Source organism: Anomaloglossus baeobatrachus, chromosome 3 (assembly GCF_048569485.1).
Source record: "Anomaloglossus baeobatrachus isolate aAnoBae1 chromosome 3, aAnoBae1.hap1, whole genome shotgun sequence".
Classification (NCBI taxonomy): Eukaryota; Metazoa; Chordata; class Amphibia; order Anura; family Aromobatidae; genus Anomaloglossus; species Anomaloglossus baeobatrachus.
Genome location: NC_134355.1, coordinates 368814765 through 368834163, shown reverse-complemented (window position 1 = coordinate 368834163; position 19399 = coordinate 368814765).

Here is a 19399-nt window from a genome sequence, read left to right as displayed (position 1 = left end):
AACTGCTCCTGGCTCTGAGTGCATATTGCACCTGACAGGTTCACTTTAAAGGGAACCTGTCACCAGATTTGGGGCCTATAAGCTGCGGCCACCACCAGCGGGATCTTATGTACACATTCTAACATGCTGCATACCTCCCAACCGTCCCGGATACAGCGGGACTTTCACGCTTTACGTTGTTTGTCCCGTTGCCACGGGCGGGACGGCCGGCTCCCGGGCTCCGCCCACCCACTCTCTCTCCGCCTCCCTGCTTTTCCCTCCTACCATCCTAGTAGACGTGGCATAGAGAGGAGCGCTGCCTGTGCTGCTGCTGGTACAGTAAACTAATCTCCCCAGCGCTGATTTCCCTTCCTCCCCCCTCACCCCCGGCCGGAGCCTGTCTGTGCGGTCGGCCGGCCGCCTGTCTGTGCGGTCGGCCCGCCACCTGTCTGTGCGGGCGCCCCCCGCCGCCTGTCTGTGCGGGCGCCCCCCGCCGCCTGTCTGTGCGGGCGCCCCCCTGCCGCCTGTCTGTGCGGGCACCCCCCTGCCGCCTGTCTGTGCGGGCGCCCCCCTGCCGCCTGTCTGTGCGGGCGCCCCCCTGCCGCCTGTCTGTGCGGGCGCCCCCCTGCCGCCTGTCTGTGCGGGCGCCCCCCGCCGCCTGTCTGTGCGGGCGCCCCCCTGCCGCCTGTCTGTGCGGGCGCCCCCCTGCCGCCTGTCTGTGCGGGCGCCCCCCTGCCGCCTGTCTGTGCGGGCGCCCCCCTGCCGCCTGTCTGTGCGGGCGCCCCCCGCCGCCTGTCTGTGCGGGCGGCCCGCCGCCTCATTGTGCGGGCGGCCCGCCGCCTCTCTGTGCGGGCGGCCCGCCGCCTGTCTGTGAAGGCGACCGGCCGCCTCACTGTGGCTGCCTGCGTGTCCGTGCTGGAGGCCCGCCGGCTGCCTGCGTGTCCGTGCTGGAGGCCCGCCGGCTGCCTGCGTGTCCGTGCTGGAGGCCCGCCGGCTGCCTGCGTGTCCGTGCTGGAGGCCCGCCGGCTGCCTGCGTGTCCGTGCTGGAGGCCCGCCGGCTGCCTGCGTGTCCGTGCTGGAGGCCCGCCGGCTGCCTGCGTGTCCGTGCTGGAGGCCCGCCGGCTGCCTGCGTGTCCGTGCTGGAGGCCCGCCGGCTGCCTGCGTGTCCGTGCTGGAGGCCCGCCGGCTGCCTGCGTGTTTGTGCTGAATGGGTGTGGATGGGGAGTGGATATGGGCGTGACTGTGAAATGGGTGTGGTTAGGGGGCGTGGCCTAAAAATTTGCCGCGGCGCGCTATGCGCGCCGCAAACTTTGTCCCTCTTTTCCTTCTTTAAAAGTTGGGAGGTATGTAATTCTATGAAGATTTCTGTTTTATTACAATAACACTTTTGCAGTTTTTACTTGTTACATGAATAACAAGAATCAACAATATGTACAGATAGTGGAAATAAGAACAATTCATGTATGTTTATGTATCCAGCTAATGTGTTGTTTTTATTCCAACAGAGTTCTGGTACCCCAACAGTGCACTCTAGTGTTAAGTAGCAATAATTAATATTTTTCAGGCTCAGCAATAATTTTCAAGACAGGGAAACAGGCAATTAGTAGATTAAAATCACAAATACTAAACACAGAGAAAAGTAGACCCTAGATTGTAGGCTGTCAAAATACACATGCATTTGCCAGAGGCGGATCTAGGTTTTCCAACACCTAGGGCAAAAATTGAGTTTGTCGCCCAAGTAAAAAGTAAAAAGTAAAAGTAAAGTAAACTCATCATCTGCACGTACCCTTAAGCAGTTTAAGGAGTTGTCATGTAATCATTCATATGGGATTTGTACACGTAAGGGGGCTTTACATGCTAGCGATGTCGCTCGTGAAAGCACCCGCCCCCGTCGTTTGTGCGTCACGGGCAAATCGCTGCCCGTGGCGCACAATATCGCTAACACCCGTCACACGTACTTACCTTCCTAGTGAAGTCGCTGTGAGCGGCGAACAACCACTTCATTAAGGGGGAGGTTCGTGCACTGTCACAGCGACGTCACACAGCGGCCGACCAATAGAAGCAGAGGGGCAGAGAACAGCTGCATTATCGACACGCCCACCTCGTTGCCGGAGGACGCAGGTAAGCTGTTGTTCGTCATTCCTGGGGTGTCACACATAGCGATGTGTTCTGCCTCAGGAACAACGAACAACCTACGTCCACAACGACCAATGAGATTTTGAACATGAATGACGTGTCAACGATCAACGATAAGGTGAGTATTTTTGATCGTTAACACTCGCTCGGAGCTGTTACACGCAACAACGTCGCTAATGACGCCGGATGTGCGTCACAAATTCCGTGACCCCGACGACATATGGTAAGATATGTCGTTGCATGTAACGGGGCCTTTTGTCATGACTATCAGTGAAAACCTTTAGCCACTACTTCAGAAGCAGGAACATAAACTAGTTGGCATGTTAGTCTAATTATGAAAATCACATGAATGGCCACTTAGTGATCCTGGAAATGGCAAACAGAACAGAGTCCTAACAGTATTTTACACATTATTAGGATTTGGCATGTTACAGTGCTTACAGTACATTTGGTTGGGCCCGGCAAACCCCTTCAGACCCATACATCTTAGTGTATATGTTAAATAGAGGTCACAAACCTGATATAAACTAAGGATTTTGAAGATTTTATTGTTTATTCCATAGGCTTGTAGACATAGATATTTATAATAAACTCAGTTATACACACCCTCTGCACTGCCTCATAATTGCTGCTCCAGCTTGTGTTGATCGGCTGCAGTGTAGAGTTAAGACTACACCTCACACTAGCACTGCATTCAATTGCTATTACTATTTTGGGCTGACTACCTTGTCATTACCGCTGAGCCCAGTGATTGACTGCAATCATCATGTGATACAATAGACCAAGAGCAACAACGTCTAAAACTGATACTTTATTAATCCCAGTTAAAAGTCAAATTGCTAAAAACTATGTAGTACAATTGTGACCATAGATATGATACAGACAAATGTCAAGTGAAGTAAGTGCAGAAGGCAAACAGCTAGTGAGTGGATAGTGGGGTATCAATTAATGTAAACCGACATCTCAAATGTAATAATGCTAATAACAGTACCGAGGGGGCCTAGCAAGGGACTAGCTGTATCCTCCCTCTCTCCTTCCTACTAATGGTGGTGCACCATACTTTTTTGGCTGCCCCTATACTATCCCTATAGACTACTATTGCCAAAAATAGCACCCGTCACCAAAAGTATAAATAAAAATGCCAATACAGTCTCAGGTCAAATGTGAGGTATTCAGAAATAGTTTCCATAAAAATAATATTGGTAACACTTCCCTCATAAATCAGACATAGTATACAATTGGCTCTTAGGCCTAGGGAATATGTATCATCAGTATCAGACAAATATATTCCCAAATATTAATTTATTTCGAATATAAAAAATTTAACAAACATCCACACCTACAGTGAGTTAATTTTAGTACATATAAAGCCTTAGATATCAAGGACAAAATTCGCATACATTCGCATGCTCACTCAGGGGTTATGGATAATGCTCCACAGATAACTTAACTTATGGACTTATATGTTCTTTTCCATTATAATCATGGCAGACGCCACTATAATTCAAGTAGGTCCAAAGAAATCAAAGCGTATAGAATCCAGTCCCAGTATATTCAGAGTGAGTTTTTAATCTTTGGACCTACTTGAATTATAGTGGCGTCTGCCATGAATATAATGGAAAAGAACATATAAGTCCATAAGTTAAGTTATCTGTGGAGCATTATCCATAACCCCTGAGTGAGCAGTCTGTATATATATGAATTATTGTTTGCTATATGTATGCGAATTTTGTCCTTGATATCTAAGGCTTTATATGTACTATAATTAACTCACTGTAGGTGTGGATGTTTGTTAAATTTTTTATATTCGAAATAAATTAATATTTGGGAATATATTTGTCTGATCCTCATAAATCAGACCCACAGCGAACTGAACCACTTGATGACCAGTAGGATCACTTACGAGTAATGAAATGCCAGCCTTTAAAGAAAGGGAGCAGTAATAGAAGGCCTGTGTGTGGCCTGGAAGCAGGAGGAGGCCGCAGCAGAGCTTGGAGCAGAGAACCTGGAGCCGGGAGGCAGGTGAAGGGAGAGGCGACCCCACCTGGGCCTAGGAGCGGGGGCGTGCGGGAATGCCGCGCTGGGACCAGAACTGGATGCTACAATAGCCACAGCCAGGTGCTCTACACAAGATTTCAGACAGATGAGTGAAAATAATTATCTGAAGAGTTGTCCAAGAGTCAAAAACCACCTATAGAGAGCTACAGAAAAAGCTGGAATCAGCAGGTACAATTGTTTCAAAGAAAACATTAAGCAATGCACTCAACCTCCATGGCATGTATACAAGCTCACCATGCAGAACAAAAAGCATGTTCAAGCATGATAAAAGTTTGTTCAACTGGGAGATACCTTTAGCAAATTTGAAGAATACAATCCGGTTCTGATTACTTCTGATTACTTGACGTTATATTGGAAGAATAGAATATTTGAATAACACAATCCGGCTCAACAAACTTCTGATTACTTTATTTTTTAAGTGCAATATAGACGGCACACACCATGTCCACTTTGCAGCTCAAAACACTGCGTTTCAGATGTCAGGCATCCTTAGTCATGTTCCTGCTAGAAATACTCTGTTTATGGCTGACTGTGACCAGAGCAGGCCAATTGTTGACTTTCCATAATACTCATTACTCGAGTAAAGCTCATCCAAGTGTCTGACCAGCTTAAATCGAGTAACGAGCATTCAAGCATTTTAGTGCTTGCCCATTACTAGTGAGGATTCCCCTTGTGAAGGTCTATCTAAAATTAAGAATTTTTTAAGGAAATACTTCTTGGAAAATGAAATGTTGCAAAAGTATCAAAAAATAAAGATGAGCACTCAGTGCAATAAGTGTAAATAAGTTTATATGTCTGCTCATCAACTTTATAGACCTTGCAACCTTACGTAATGATATATTTTATGTCCACAGTGATGAACTCTTGCTAAGTGATAACCAGTATTTAAAAAAAAGTGCTAAGTCAGTCTGTTCAATTCTGCTCTGACCATACTGTTAAAAAATTTACAAAGAACGTGACATTCAATAGCCTTTTCAATGTTCAGATTAGTTCTCGTATGAAGTAGTGTAGAGAGATTGAAAGAAGTGAACTGTCTCCGGCTCCTATTACCTGCCTTCGACAAAACAAAAACTCCATCAAATTAGGAATAGACATGGAAAGAAACTGCAAAGAATTCAGTAATGACTGTAATCACGGAATACATACAGAATAAACATGTCAGGGGTCACATCAAACGGGGCACAAGAGGACAAAGTATACTTCTAAAATTTGCATTTTCAAAATAATAAAATGGAGCATTGATCCTATATAATAAATATTAGCAAAAGCTGCTTAATTACTCGAGATATTAGCACTTTCTTGTTGTCAGAAGTGTCTGTGAAAGACTGGTTAATAGACTTCTATAGATGGTAGAGGTCCCTGAATAATTAAAGATTTTACAATATATCCAGCCCCGATAACAATTTACTAACTCTCCAGACAGTTTTTAATGGATTGTTCCGGGCAGCTTAGTGGCTCAGTGGTTAGCACTGCAGCCTTGAAGCGCTGGGGTCCTGGGTTCGAATCCCACCAAAAACACCATCTGCAAGGAGTTTGTATGTTCTCCGTGTGTTTCCTCTGGGTACTTCAGTTTCCTCCCACACTCCAAAGACATACAGATAGGGAATTTAGATTCTGAGCCCCAATGGGGACAGTGTTCCTGATGTATGGAAAGCGCTGCAGAATATGTTAGCGCTATATAAAAATAAAAAATAAAGATTGTTCCCTACTCTTCTTCAAAGAGTCAAAAAATTTTTATTTTTCTGTTGACAGCCATATGAAGGCTTGCTTTCTATATGAAGAATTGTAGTGAATGACACTATTAATTTTACCATATAAAGAGTTCTGAAAAACAAAACATTGGGCTGATATGGTGAAAAAAAATGCAATTCCATCTTTTTTTTATGGCTGTTTCTACAGCCTTTGTTGTATGGTAAAAATGAACAGGAAACTGGTTTTTTTAAGTTGTGAAAAAAATTCAGACGTTTCGATAAAAAATGAAAATTTTGCTTTGGTTTGCCATTTTACATGTCCCATAACGTATTTATTTTTCTATTGATATACATGGCTTGTTTTTTGCACTCTGATCTGACTGTTATATTGATAATGAAGTTGGATACATATGATGTTTCGATTTGTTCTTTTCTGCATTTTTTAGGGAAATGTGGTGAACAAAATAAACACAATCGTATGTTTTGATTAATGTATAGTTTAATTAAGTTTACCCTCTGTTAGATTAGACTTTCATCATTGAGGAAACACCAAATACATTTTTTTTTCAATGCATTACATTTCTTTAGCTTTAGGTAAAAGATGGCGATTCAAAATTTTAAGTTATATCACTATATATATATCTATATATATATATATATATATATATATACAGTCATATGAAAAAGTTTGGGCACCCCTATTAATGTTAACCTTTTTTCTTTATAACAATTTGGGTTTTTGGAACAGCTATTTCAGTTTCATATATCTAATAACTGATGGACTGAGTAATATTTCTGGATTGAAATGAGGTTTATTGTATTAACAGAAAATGTGAAATCCGCATTTAAACAAAATTTCACCGGTGCAAAAGTATGGGCACCTCAACATAAAAGTGACATTAATATTTTGTAGATCCTCCTTTTGCAAAAATAACAGCCTTTAGTCGCTTCCTGTAGCTTTTAATGAGTTCCTGGATCCTGGATGAAGGTATATTTGACCATTCCTGTTTACAAAACAATTCCAGTTCAGTTAAGTTTGCTGGTCGCCGAGCATGGACAGCACGCTTCAAATCATCCCACAGATGTTCAATGATATTCAGGTCTGGGAACTGGGATGGCCATTCCAGAACATTGTAATTGTTCCTCTGCATGAATGCCTGAGTAGATTTGGAGCGGTGTTTTGGATCATTGTCTTGCTGAAATATCCATCCCCTGCGTAACTTCAACTCCGTCACTGATTCTTGCACATTATTGTCAAGAATCTGCTGATACTAAGTTGAATCCATGCGACCATCAACTTTAACAAGATTCCCGGTGCCGGCATTGGCCACACAGCCCCAAAGCATGATGGAACCTCCACCAAATTTTACTGTGGATAGCAAGTGCTTTTCTTGGAATGCCGTGTTTTTTGCCAACATGCATAACCCCTTTTTGTATGACCAAACAACTCAATCTTTGTTTCATCAGTCCACAGGACCTTCTTCCAAAATGTAACTGGCTTGTCCAAATGTGCTTTTGCATACCTCAGGCGACTCTGTTTGTGGCGTGCTTGCAGAAACGGCTTCTTTCAGATCACTCTCCTATACAGCTTCTCCTTGTGCAACGTGCGCTGTATTGTTGACCGATGCACATTGACATCATCTGCAGCAAGATGATGCTGCAGGTCTTTGGAGGTGGTCTGTGGATTGTCCTTGACTGTACTCACCATTCTTCTCTGCCTTTCTGATATTTTTCTTGGCCTGCCACTTCTGGGCTTAACAAGAACTGTACATGTGTTCTTCCATTTCCTTACTATGTTCCTCACAGTGGAAACTGACAGTTTAAATCTCTGAGACAACTTTTTGTGTCCTTCCCCTGAGCAACTATGTTGAATAATCTTTGTTTTCGAATCATTTGAGAGTTGTTTTGAGGAGCCCATGATGCCACTCTTAATAGGAGATTCAAATAGGAGAACAACTTGCAAGTGGCCACCGTAAATACCTTTTCTCATGATTGGATACACCTGCCTATGAAGTTCAAAGCTCAATGAGGTTACAAAACCAATTTAGTGCTTTAGTAAGTCAGTAAAAAGTAGTTAGGAGTGTTCAAATCAAGAAATTGATAAGGGTGGCCATACTTTTGCACCGATCAAATTTTGTTTAAATGCGGATTGCACATTTTCTGTTAGCACAATAAACCTCATTTCAATTCAGAAATATTACTCAGTCCATCATTTATTAGATCTATGAAACTGAAATAGGTGTTGCAAAAATCCAAATTGTTATAAAGAAAAAAGGTTAACATTAATAAGGGTGCCCAAACTTTTTCATATAACTGTATATATATGTAGGCCAACATTTTGGACACACCTCCTCATTCAAAGAGTTTTCTTTATTTGCATGACTCTGAAAATTGTAGATTCACATTGAAGGCATCAAAACCATGAATTAACACATTTGGAATGAAATACTTAACAAAAAAGTGTGAAACAACTGAAAATATGTCTTATATTCTAGGGTCTTCAAAGTATCCGCCTTTTGCTTTGATTACTGCTTTGCACACTCTTGGCATTCTCTTGATGAGCTTCAAGAGGTAGTGACCGGAAATGGTTTTCACTTCACAGGTGTGCCATATCAGGTTTAATAAGTGGGATTTCTTGCCTTATCAATGGGGTTGGGACCATCAGTTTTGTTGTGCAGAAGTCTGGTGGATACACAGCTGATAGTCCTACTGAATAGACTGTTAGAATTTGTATTATGGCAAGAAAAAAGCAGCTAAGAAAAGAAAAACGAGTGGCCATCATTATTTTAAGAAATGAAGGTCAGTCAGTCCGAAAAAATTGGGAAAACTTTGAAAGTGTCCCCAAGTGCAGTGTCAAAAACCATCAAATGCTACAAAGAAACTGGCTCACATGAGGAACGCCCCAGGAAAAGAAGACCAAGAGTCACCTCTGCTGCGGAGGAAAAGTTTATCCGAGTTACCAGCCTCAAAAATCGCAGGTTAACAGCAGCTCAGATTAGAGACCAGGTCAATTCCACACAGAGTTCTAGCAGCAGACACATCTCTAGAACAACTGTTAAGAGGAGACTTTGTGCAACAGGCCTTCATGTTAAAACAGCTGCTAGGAAACCACTGCTAAAGACAGGCAACAAGTAGAAGAGACTTGTTTGGGCTAAAGAATACAAGGAATGGACATTAGACCAGTGGAAATCTGTGCTCCGGTCTGATGAGTCCAAATTTGAGATCATTGGATCCAACTACCGTGTCTTTGTGCGACGCAGAAAAGGTGAACGGATGGACTTTACATGCTTGGTTCCCACCGTGAAGAATGGAGGATGAGGTGTGATGGTGTGGGGGTGCTTTGCTGGTGACTAGAGTTGAGCGCGGTTCACGGTTCGAGGTTCTCCAGTTCTAGGCTCGAGTGATTTTGGGGCCTGTTCTAGATCGAACTAGAACTCGAGCTTTTTCAAAAGCTCGATAGTTCTAGATACGTTCGAGAACGGCTCTAGCAGCAAAAAAACAGCTAATTCCTAGCTGGCTTTCCGCTGTAATAGTGTAAGTCACTCTGTGCCTCACACTATTATGAAATTTCAGTGTATAGTGTGCGTGAACAGCGCCTTCAGATCACTGCTGTTTGTATAATGGCGATCGCCATTTTTTTTTTTCCTTGTCTTCCTTCCCTAAGCGCGCGCGTCTTGTGGGGCGGGCCAGCATGTCAGCCAATCCCAGACACACACACAGCTAAGTGGACTTTTAGCCAGAGAAGCAACGGTATGTGTGATAGGATGTCCATGTCACATGTCCCTGCATTATAAAAAACGAGTATCTGGCCGTCCGGACGCCATTATCTCTTCTGCGTCCTTGGTGTCAGACATCACAGGCGCAGCTCCGTCCTGAGTCCTATCGCTGATACAGCTGTATGCGCTCCATACACAGCGCTGGACAGCATAGGGATAGCACTTTCCATCAGTCCTTTTAAGGGCTCGTACCGGCAGGGTCAGAGCCATAGGTGACAGGTCCTGAAAACAGCGACAGCGTCTGTGTAGCTAAGGTCAGGGATTTCGTCGCTGCATTTCCCCATTAGGAGGGAATAGAAAGGCAGGCTTCCATTCCTCTACCCAGAGCCCCACAATCCTGGCACTGTACCCTCCTGTCCTCTGCACACTCCAACTCATTATAATTAAGCCATTATACTAGCAAACACTCAGTGTACCTAGTGGCATCCTAAACGTGGCTATTGGACTTTTGTCTAGTCACACTAGTGCAAGACATTTGCAGCACGTCTGCCTGCATTGCACACTCCAACTCATTATAACTAAGCCATTATACTAGCAAACACTCAGTGTACCTAGTGGCATCCTAAACGTGGCTATTGGACTTTGCTATAGTCCCACTAGTGCAAATACATTTGCAGCACCTCTGCCTGCATTGCACACTCCAACTCATTATAACTAAGCCATTATACTAGCAAACACTCAGTGTACCTAGTGGCATCCTAAACGTGGCTATTGGACTTTGCTATAGTCCCACTAGTGCAAAGACATTTGCAGCACCTCTGCCTGCATTGCACACTCCAACTCATTATAACTAAGCCATTATACTAGCAAACACTCAGTGTACCTAGTGGCATCCTAAACGTGGCTATTGGACTTTGCTATAGTCCCACTAGTGCAAAGACATTTGCAGCACCTCTGCCTGCATTGCACACTCCAACTCATTATAACTAAGCCATTATACTAGCAAACACTCAGTGTACCTAGTGGCATCCTAAACATGGCTACTGGACTTGGCTATAGTCCCACTAGTGCAAAGACATTTGCAGCACCTCTACCTGCATTGCACACTCCAACTCATTATAACTAAGCCATTATACTAGCAAACACTCAGTGTACCTAGTGGCATCCTAAACGTGGCTATTGGACTTTGCTATAGTCCCACTAGTGCAAAGACATTTGCAGCACCTCTGCCTGCATTGCACACTCCAACTCATTATAACTAAGCCATTATACTAGCAAACACTCAGTGTACCTAGTGGCATCCTAAACGTGGCTATTGGACTTTGCTATAGTCCCACTAGTGCAAAGACATTTGCAGCACCTCTACCTGCATTGCACACTCCAACTCATTATAACAAAGCCATTATACTAGCAAACACTCAGTGTACCTAGTGGCATCCTAAACGTGGCTATTGGACTTTGCTATAGTCCCACTAGTGCAAAGACATTTGCAGCACCTCTACCTGCATTGCAAACTCCAACTCATTATAACTAAGCCATTATACTAGCAAACACTCAGTGTACCTAGTGGCATCCTAAACGTGGCTATTTGACTTTGCTATAGTCCCACTAGTGCAAAGACATTTGCAGCACCTCTGCCTGCATTGCACACTCCAACTCATTATAACTAAGCCATTATACTAGCAAACACTCAGTGTACCTAGTGGCATCCTAAACGTGGCTATTGGACTTTGCTATAGTCCCACTAGTGCAAAGACATTTGCAGCACCTCTACCTGCATTGCACACTCCAACTCATTATAACTAAGCCATTATACTAGCAAACACTCAGTGTACCTAGTGGCATCCTAAACGTGGCTATTGGACTGTTGTCTAGTCCCACTAGTGCAAAGACATTTGCAGCACCTCTGCCTGCATTGCACACTCCAACTCATTATAACTAAGCCATTATACTAGCAAACACTCAGTGTACCTAGTGGCATCCTAAACGTGGCTATTGGACTTTGCTATAGTCCCACTAGTGCAAAGACATTTGCAGCACCTCTACCTGCATTGCACACTCCAACTCATTATAACTAAGCTATTATACTAGCAATTTTTGCTGCCAGTTTAAGGGCCGTAGTTGCATTGTCAGGGATATTTATTCTTTATTATTCTGCTGTTAATAAAGCTAGACCACCACTGCAATCTACACCACCTCTCAATTTTTACTACCACATTTTCAGTGCACAATCTTGTCGCAATCAACATGAGTGGCAAAATGACAGATGCTGGTGGAAAGGGGAAGAGGAAAATGCTTGAATGGATCTCAAGTGGTCCAACAAGTGCCCTCTCAGCCACTTCAAGTACCGCATCCAAAAAACACCAGTCCTCTGAGTTGTCATCCCAATCAAACTTGCTTTCTCCCAGCTCTGAAGTCTCCATCAGCCCTGCACAGTATGGTGGAACTGAGATGGCTGAGTCTGCAGAGCTGTTCAGTCACACTATAGCCTGGGAATCAGAGGTCTGCTCCCAAGCTACAGTGAGTACAGAACAGGAAATGGTCTGCAGTGATGCCCAGAACCTTTGTGACTCTGATTCAGGCCGTGAGGACCAAGTTTCTGAGCATAATGTTGACCCTTTGTCACAAACTGTAACACCTGTGGTTATAGACAATGAGGAACATACTGATGAAGATGAGACGCAGATACCCGATTGGGATGACAACTTAAATATTCGGTCAGGGCAAGAAGAGGCTCGGTCTGAGGGGGAGGGGAGTGCAAACACAACAATTGATGATGAAGTTCTAGATCCCACCTACTGTCAACCCACAGTCAGGCACTCGAGGAGGTCAACAGAGGTGGTGGAGGAGGATGCAACTAATGACGAAGTTACCTTGCGCCTTCCTGGACACAGTCAGAGTACTGGTAGCACGTCTACAACTGCATCCTCAGCCACCACTCTGCCTCTGAGGATTATTCGGGGTGGATCAACAGGTCGCATGGCCTCTAAGCCTTGCCTAGCCTGGTCCTTTTTTGACATAGAAAAAGATCGCCCAAATTATGTGATCTGTAAAATTTGTCATGGTTCTCTTAGTAGAGGTCAAAACCTCAGCAGTTTGACAACTTCTTCCATGAATCGTCACATGAATAAATATCATATGGCCCGGTGGGAAGCTCACCGTGCTGCAATGCGGCCTAGCGGAGCGAACCATCTTCCGCCTGCCCCTTCCAGTGCATCCGCGTGCTCGTCATCTTCTAGGACTGTGGGGACAGCTGTCACACCTGTTTTTCCACCCACAACTTCCACCACTGTAACCGCAACAGGCAGTTTGCTTGGTAGGTCGTCAGTTGGTTTGGAAGGGGAAACAAGTGAGTGTGTACAGCTCTCTCAGACATCGATAGCACCAACGTTGGATGAAGGCAACATCATGTCTCCGCCTGCACTTTCCTCACAAACCTGCATTTTTCCAGGGCCACCCTACTCAACACCGTCTACACACAGCAGCCAGATCTCTGTCCCTCAGATGTGGTCAAATAAAAGGCCACTTCCTGCGACCCATGACAAAGCTAAGAGGTTGACTCTATCCCTCTGTAAGCTGTTGGCTACCGAAATTCTGCCTTTCCGCCTAGTGGACACACAGGATTTTAGAGACCTTATGTCTGTCGCTGTGCCCCAGTACCAGATGCCTAGTCGCCACTACTTCTCTAAGAAAGGTGTGCCCACGCTACACCAGCATGTCGCACACAACATCACCGCTTCCTTGAGAAACTCTGTGTGTGAACGGGTACATTTCACCACCGATACTTGGACCAGTAAGCATGGACAGGGACGTTACATGTCGCTGACTGGGCACTGGGTAACTATGGTGATAGATGGTGAAGGATCTGCTGCACAAGTCTTGCCGTCCCCACGACTTGTGTGTCAATCCTCTATCTGTCCAAGTTCCGCCACTGCTTCTGCATCCTCCACCTCATCTGGGTCCTCCACCTCCGCCCCAAGCCTGCCTGGTCAGGCCACCAGCGTTCTCACTGCGCAGAAGGAATCACGCACCCCTCATTACTATGCTGGCAGCAGAGCGCAACGGCATCAGGCGGTCTTTAGCTTGACATGTCTTGGGAATAAGAGTCACACAGCTGAGGAGTTGTGGTCAGCTCTGCGGTCCGAATTTAATAAATGGTTGTCTCCACTCAACCTGCAGCCTGGTAAGGCCGTGTGTGCGACAATGCTGCAAACCTGGGTGCGGCCCTTCGCCTGGGCAAGGTGACACACGTACCTTGTATGGCTCACGTGTTGAACCTTGTCGTCCAGCAATTTTTAACACAATATCCCGGCCTAGATGGCCTTCTGAACAGGGCACGAAAACTGTCTGCTCACTTCCGCCGTTCAAGCGCCGCAGCTGAGCGACTTGCATCGCTCCAGAAGTCTTTCGGCCTGCCAGTTCATCGCCTGAAATGCGATGTGGCGACACGCTGGAATTCAACTCTCCACATGTTACAGCGACTGTGGCAGCACCGCCGAGCCCTGGTGCAATACGTCATGACGTATAGCCTGGGCCAACGAGATGCAGAGGTGGGGCAGATCACCCTGATGGAGTGGTCTCAGATCAAGGACCTATGCACCCTTCTGCACAGTTTCGACATGGCGACGAATATGTTTAGCGCTGACAATGCCATTATCAGCATGACGATTCCAGTCATTTACATGCTGGAGCACACGCTAAACACTATTCGGAGTCAGGGGGTGGGACAACAGGAAGGGGATGAACTACAGGAGGATTCATATGCGCAAGACACAACAACATCACCAAGGTCCAGACGTTCATCATCACCAAGGCGCCAAGCATGGGACCATGGGGGACAGGGATCAACAAGGGCGCATGGTAGCAGGCGAGATGTTGAGGAAGGTGCAGGAGAACATGAAGAAAGGGAGGACGAACTGTCCATGGACATGGAAGACTCAGCAGATGAGGGAGACCTTGGTCAAATTTCAGTTGAAAGAGGTTGGGGGGAGATGTCAGAGGAAGAAAGAACGGTTAGCACCTCTATGCCACAAACACAGCGTGGACTTGGTCCGCATGGCTGCGCAAGACACATGAGTGCCTTCTTGTTGCACTACCTCCAACATGACCCTCGTATTGTCAAAATTAGAAGTGATGATGACTACTGGCTTGCCACACTATTAGATCCCCGGTACAAGTCCAAATTTTGTGACATAATTCCAGCCATAGAAAGGGACGCACGTATGCAGGAGTATCAGCAGAAGCTGTTACTCGATCTTAGATCGGCTTTTCCACCAAACAACCGTGCAGGTGCAGGGAGTGAATCTCCCAGTTGTAACTTGACAAACATGGGACGGTCTCGTCATCTTCAACAGTCTACCCGTACCAGTAGGACCATATCTGGTGCTGGTAACAGCAATTTTATGGAATCTTTTCATAATTTTTTTAGACCCTCTTTTGCAAGGCCACCAGAGACAACAAGTCTGACACATAGTCAACGGCTGGAGAGGATGATACAGGAGTATCTCCAAATGAACATCGATGCCATGACTTTGCAAATGGAGCCTTGCTCCTTTTGGGCTTCAAATCTAGAAAAATGGCCAGAGCTATCCAGTTACGCCTTGGAGATTTTGTCGTGTCCAGCTGCCAGCGTTGTCTCTGAACGTGTCTTCAGTGCTGCTGGGTGTGTGCTGACAGATAAGCGCACGCGTCTGTCCAGTGACAATGTGGACAGACTGACGTTCATCAAAATGAACAAGTCATGGATCCAGAAGGAATTTACTACCCCTGTGTCATCCTGGGGAGAGTAAATGCTTGTGGATTTGGAATGTGCTTGATGCAAATCTAGCTGTGAAGTGTACAACTGGGGCACAACTGCTGCCACTGAATGGGTGGGTGTGTGTGGGGCCCAATTTTTGGAAAAAAGGGAGACTCCGCTTGGAGTAACCCTTGCTTGCTGTGTTTTTAAAAGAAGCCAAGATGAACAGAGCTGGGATCAGGAAAGACGTTGCTACCTACCCCGGTGTCATCCTGGGGACGGTTAATTATGGCGTTTTTTTGAATGTGCTTGATGCAAATCTAGCTGTGAAGTGTACAACTGGGGCACAACTGCTGCCACTGAAGGGGTGGGTGTGTGTGGGGCCCAATTTTTGGAAAAAAGGGAGACTCCGCTTGGAGTAACCCTTGCTTGCTGTGTTTTTAAAAGAAGCCAAGATGAACAGAGCTGGGATCAGGAAAGACGTTGCTACCTACCCCGGTGTCATCCTGGGGACGGTTAATTATGGCGTATTTTTGAATGTGCTTGATGCAAATCTAGCTGTGAAGTGTACAACTGGGGCACAACTGCTGCCACTGAAGGGGTGGGTGTGTGTGGGGGGCCCAATTTTTGGAAAAAAAAGGGAGACTCCGCTTGGAGTAACCCTTGCTTGCTGTGTTTTTTAAAAGGAGCCAAGATGAACAGAGCTGGGATCAGGAAAGACTTTGCTACCTACCTCGGTGTCATCCTGGGGACGGTTAATTATGGCGTATTTTTGAATGTGGTTGATGCAAATCTAGCTTTGAAGTGTACAACTGGGGCACAACTGCTGCCACTAAAGGGGTGGGTGTGTGTGGGGCCCAATTTTTGGAAAAAAGGGAGACTCCGCTTGGAGTAACCCTTGCTTGCTGTGTTTTTAAAAGAAGCCAAGATGAACAGAGCTGGGATCAGGAAAGACGTTGCTACCTACCCCGGTGTCATCCTGGGGACGGTTAATTATGGCGTATTTTTGAATGTGCTTGATGCAAATCTAGCTGTGAAGTGTACAACTGGGGCACAACTGCTGCCACTGAAGGGGTGGGTGTGTGTGGGGCCCAATTTTTGGAAAAAAGGGAGACTCCGCTTGGAGTAACCCTTGCTTGCTGTGTTTTTAAAAGAAGCCAAGATGAACAGAGCTGGGATCAGGAAAGACGTTGCTACCTACCCCGGTGTCATCCTTGGGACGGTTAATTATGGCGTATTTTTGAATGTGCTTGATGCAAATCTAGCTGTGAAGTGTACAACTGGGGCACAACTGCTGCCACTGAAGGGGTGGGTGTTTGTGGGGCCCAATTTTTGGAAAAAAGGGAGACTCCGCTTGGAGTAACCCTTGCTTGCTGTGTTTTTAAAAGAAGCCAAGATGAACAGAGCTAGGATCAGGAAAGACGTTGCTACCTATCCCGGTGTCATCCTGGGGACGGTTAATTATGGCATATTTTTGAATGTGCTTGATGGAAATCTAGCTGTGAAGTGTACAACTGGGGCACAACTGCTGCCACTGAAGGGGTGGGTGTGTGTGGGGCCCAATTTTTGGAAAAAAGGGAGACTCCGCTTGGAGTAACCCTTGCTTGCTGTGTTTTTAAAAGAAGCCAAGATGAACAGAGCTGGGATCAGGAAATACGTTGCTACCTACCCCGGTGTCATCCTGGGGACGGTTAATTATGGCGTATTTTTGAATGTGCTTGATGCAAATCTAGCTGTGAAGTGTACAACTGGGGCACAACTGCTGCCACTGAAGGGGTGGGTGTGTGTGGGGCCCAATTTTTGGAAAAAAGGGAGACTCCGCTTGGAGTAACCCTTGCTTGCTGTGTTTTTTAAAAGGAGCCAAGATAAACAGAGCTGGGATCAGGAAAGACTTTGCTACCTACCCCGGTGTCATCCTGGGGACGGTTAATTATGGCGTATTTTTGAATGTGCTTGATGCAAATCTAGCTGTGAAGTGTACAACTGGGGCACAACTGCTGCCACTGAAGGGGTGGGTGTGTGTGGGGCCCAATTTTTGGAAAAAAGGGAGACTTCGCTTGGAGTAACCCTTGCTTGCTGTGTTTTTAAAAGAAGCCAAGATGAACAGAGCTGGGATCAGGAAAGACGTTGCTACCTACCCCGGTGTCATCCTGGGGACGGCTAATTATGGCGTATTTTTGAATGTGCTTGATGCAAATCTAGCTGTGAAGTGTACAACTGGGGCACAACTGCTGCCACTGAAGGGGTGGGTGTGTGTGGGGCCCAATTTTTGGAAAAAAGGGAGACTCCGCTTGGAGTAACCCTTGCTTGCTGTGTTTTTAAAAGAAGTCAAGATGAACAGAGCTGGGATCAGGAAAGACGTTGCTACCTACCCCAGTGTCATCCTGGGGACGGTTAATTATGGCGTATTTTTGAATGTGCTTGATGCAAATCTAGCTGTGAAGTGTACAACTAGGGCACAAGTACTGCCACTGAATGGGTGGGTGTGTGTGGGGCCCAATTTTTGGAAAAAAAGGGAGACTACGCTTGGAGTCACCTTGCGGTGTTTTACATGATTTTAGAAGGGCGTGCCATGCCTATATCTATGTGTCCTCCTCTTTTTCCTTGTCCAGCTGTTTTGTTTTCGCATGAGTATATGTCCTTGTCACTTTCCCATGTGTTTGTGTTGTGTTGTGAGTTGTTTGTCACCTTTTGGACACCTTTGAGGGTGTTTTCTAGGTGTTTTTATGTGTTTGTGATTGCCTGCCATTGTTTCCTATGCAGTTCGAGTTCGGTTCGTCGAACGTTCGACGAGCCGAACTCGAACGGGACCTCCGTTCGGCGAACCGACCTCGAGCCGAACCGGGACCGGTTCGCTCATCTCTACTGGTGACACTGTTGGGGACTTATTTAAAATTGAAGGCATACTGAACCAGCATGGCTACCACAGCATCTTGCAGCATCATGTTATTCCATCCGGTTTGCGTTTAGTTGGACCATCATTTATTTTTCAACAGGACAATGACAACAAACACACCTCCAGGCTGTGTAAGGGCTATTTGACTAAGATGGAGAGTGATGGGGTGCTACGCCAGATGACCTGGCCTCCACAGTAACCAGACCTGAACCCAATCGTGATGGTTTGGGGTGAGTTGGACCGCAGTTTGAAGGCAGAAGGGCCAACAAGTGCTAAGCATCTCTGGGAACTCCTTCAAGACTGTTGGAAAACCATTTCCGGTGACTACCTCTTGAAGCTCATCAAGAGAATGCCAAGACTGTGGAAAGCAGTAATCAAAGCAAAAGGTGGCTACTTTATGCCTATGTCTATGCCTCAAAACTACTGGAACAGCATGTCCATCTTGAACTGTCCTCACACCTCTCTTCCTGCTCTCTCTTTGATCAGTTACAATCTGGCTTCTGACCCCATCATTCCACTGAAACTGCCCTGACCAAAGTCACTAATGACCTACTCACCGCAAAAGCCAAGCGACACTACTCTATCCTCATCCTCCTTGATCTGTCCTCTGCCTATGACACAGTGGACCACTCCTTTCTACTACAAATTCTCTCATCTCTGGGCATCACAGACTTGGTGCTATCTTGGATCTCCTCATACTTAACCAACCGAACTTTCAGCGTCTCCCACTCTCACACCACTTCCTTTTCTCGCCCCCTATCTGTCAGTGTCCCCCAAGGTTCAGTTCTTGGACCCCTGCTGTTCTCCATTTACACCTTCGGCCTGGGACAGCTCATACAGTCCCACGGCTTTCAGTATCATCTCTACGCTGATGATACAGAGATCTACCTCTCTGGACCTGACATCAACTCCCTACTAACCAGAATCCCACAATGTCTGTCTGCTAGTTCACCCTTTTTCTCTGCTCGATCCCTAAAACTGAACACGGACAAATCAGAATTCATTGTGTTTCCTCCTCCTCACTCAACCCCCCCACCTGACATATCCATCAATGTCAATGGCTGCTCACTTTCCCCAGTGCCAGGTGCTCGCTGCCTGGGAGTAATCCTAGACTCTGATCTCTCTTTCAAGCCACACATCAAAGCCGTCTTCACCTCCTGCCGCCTCCAACTCAAAAATATTTCCC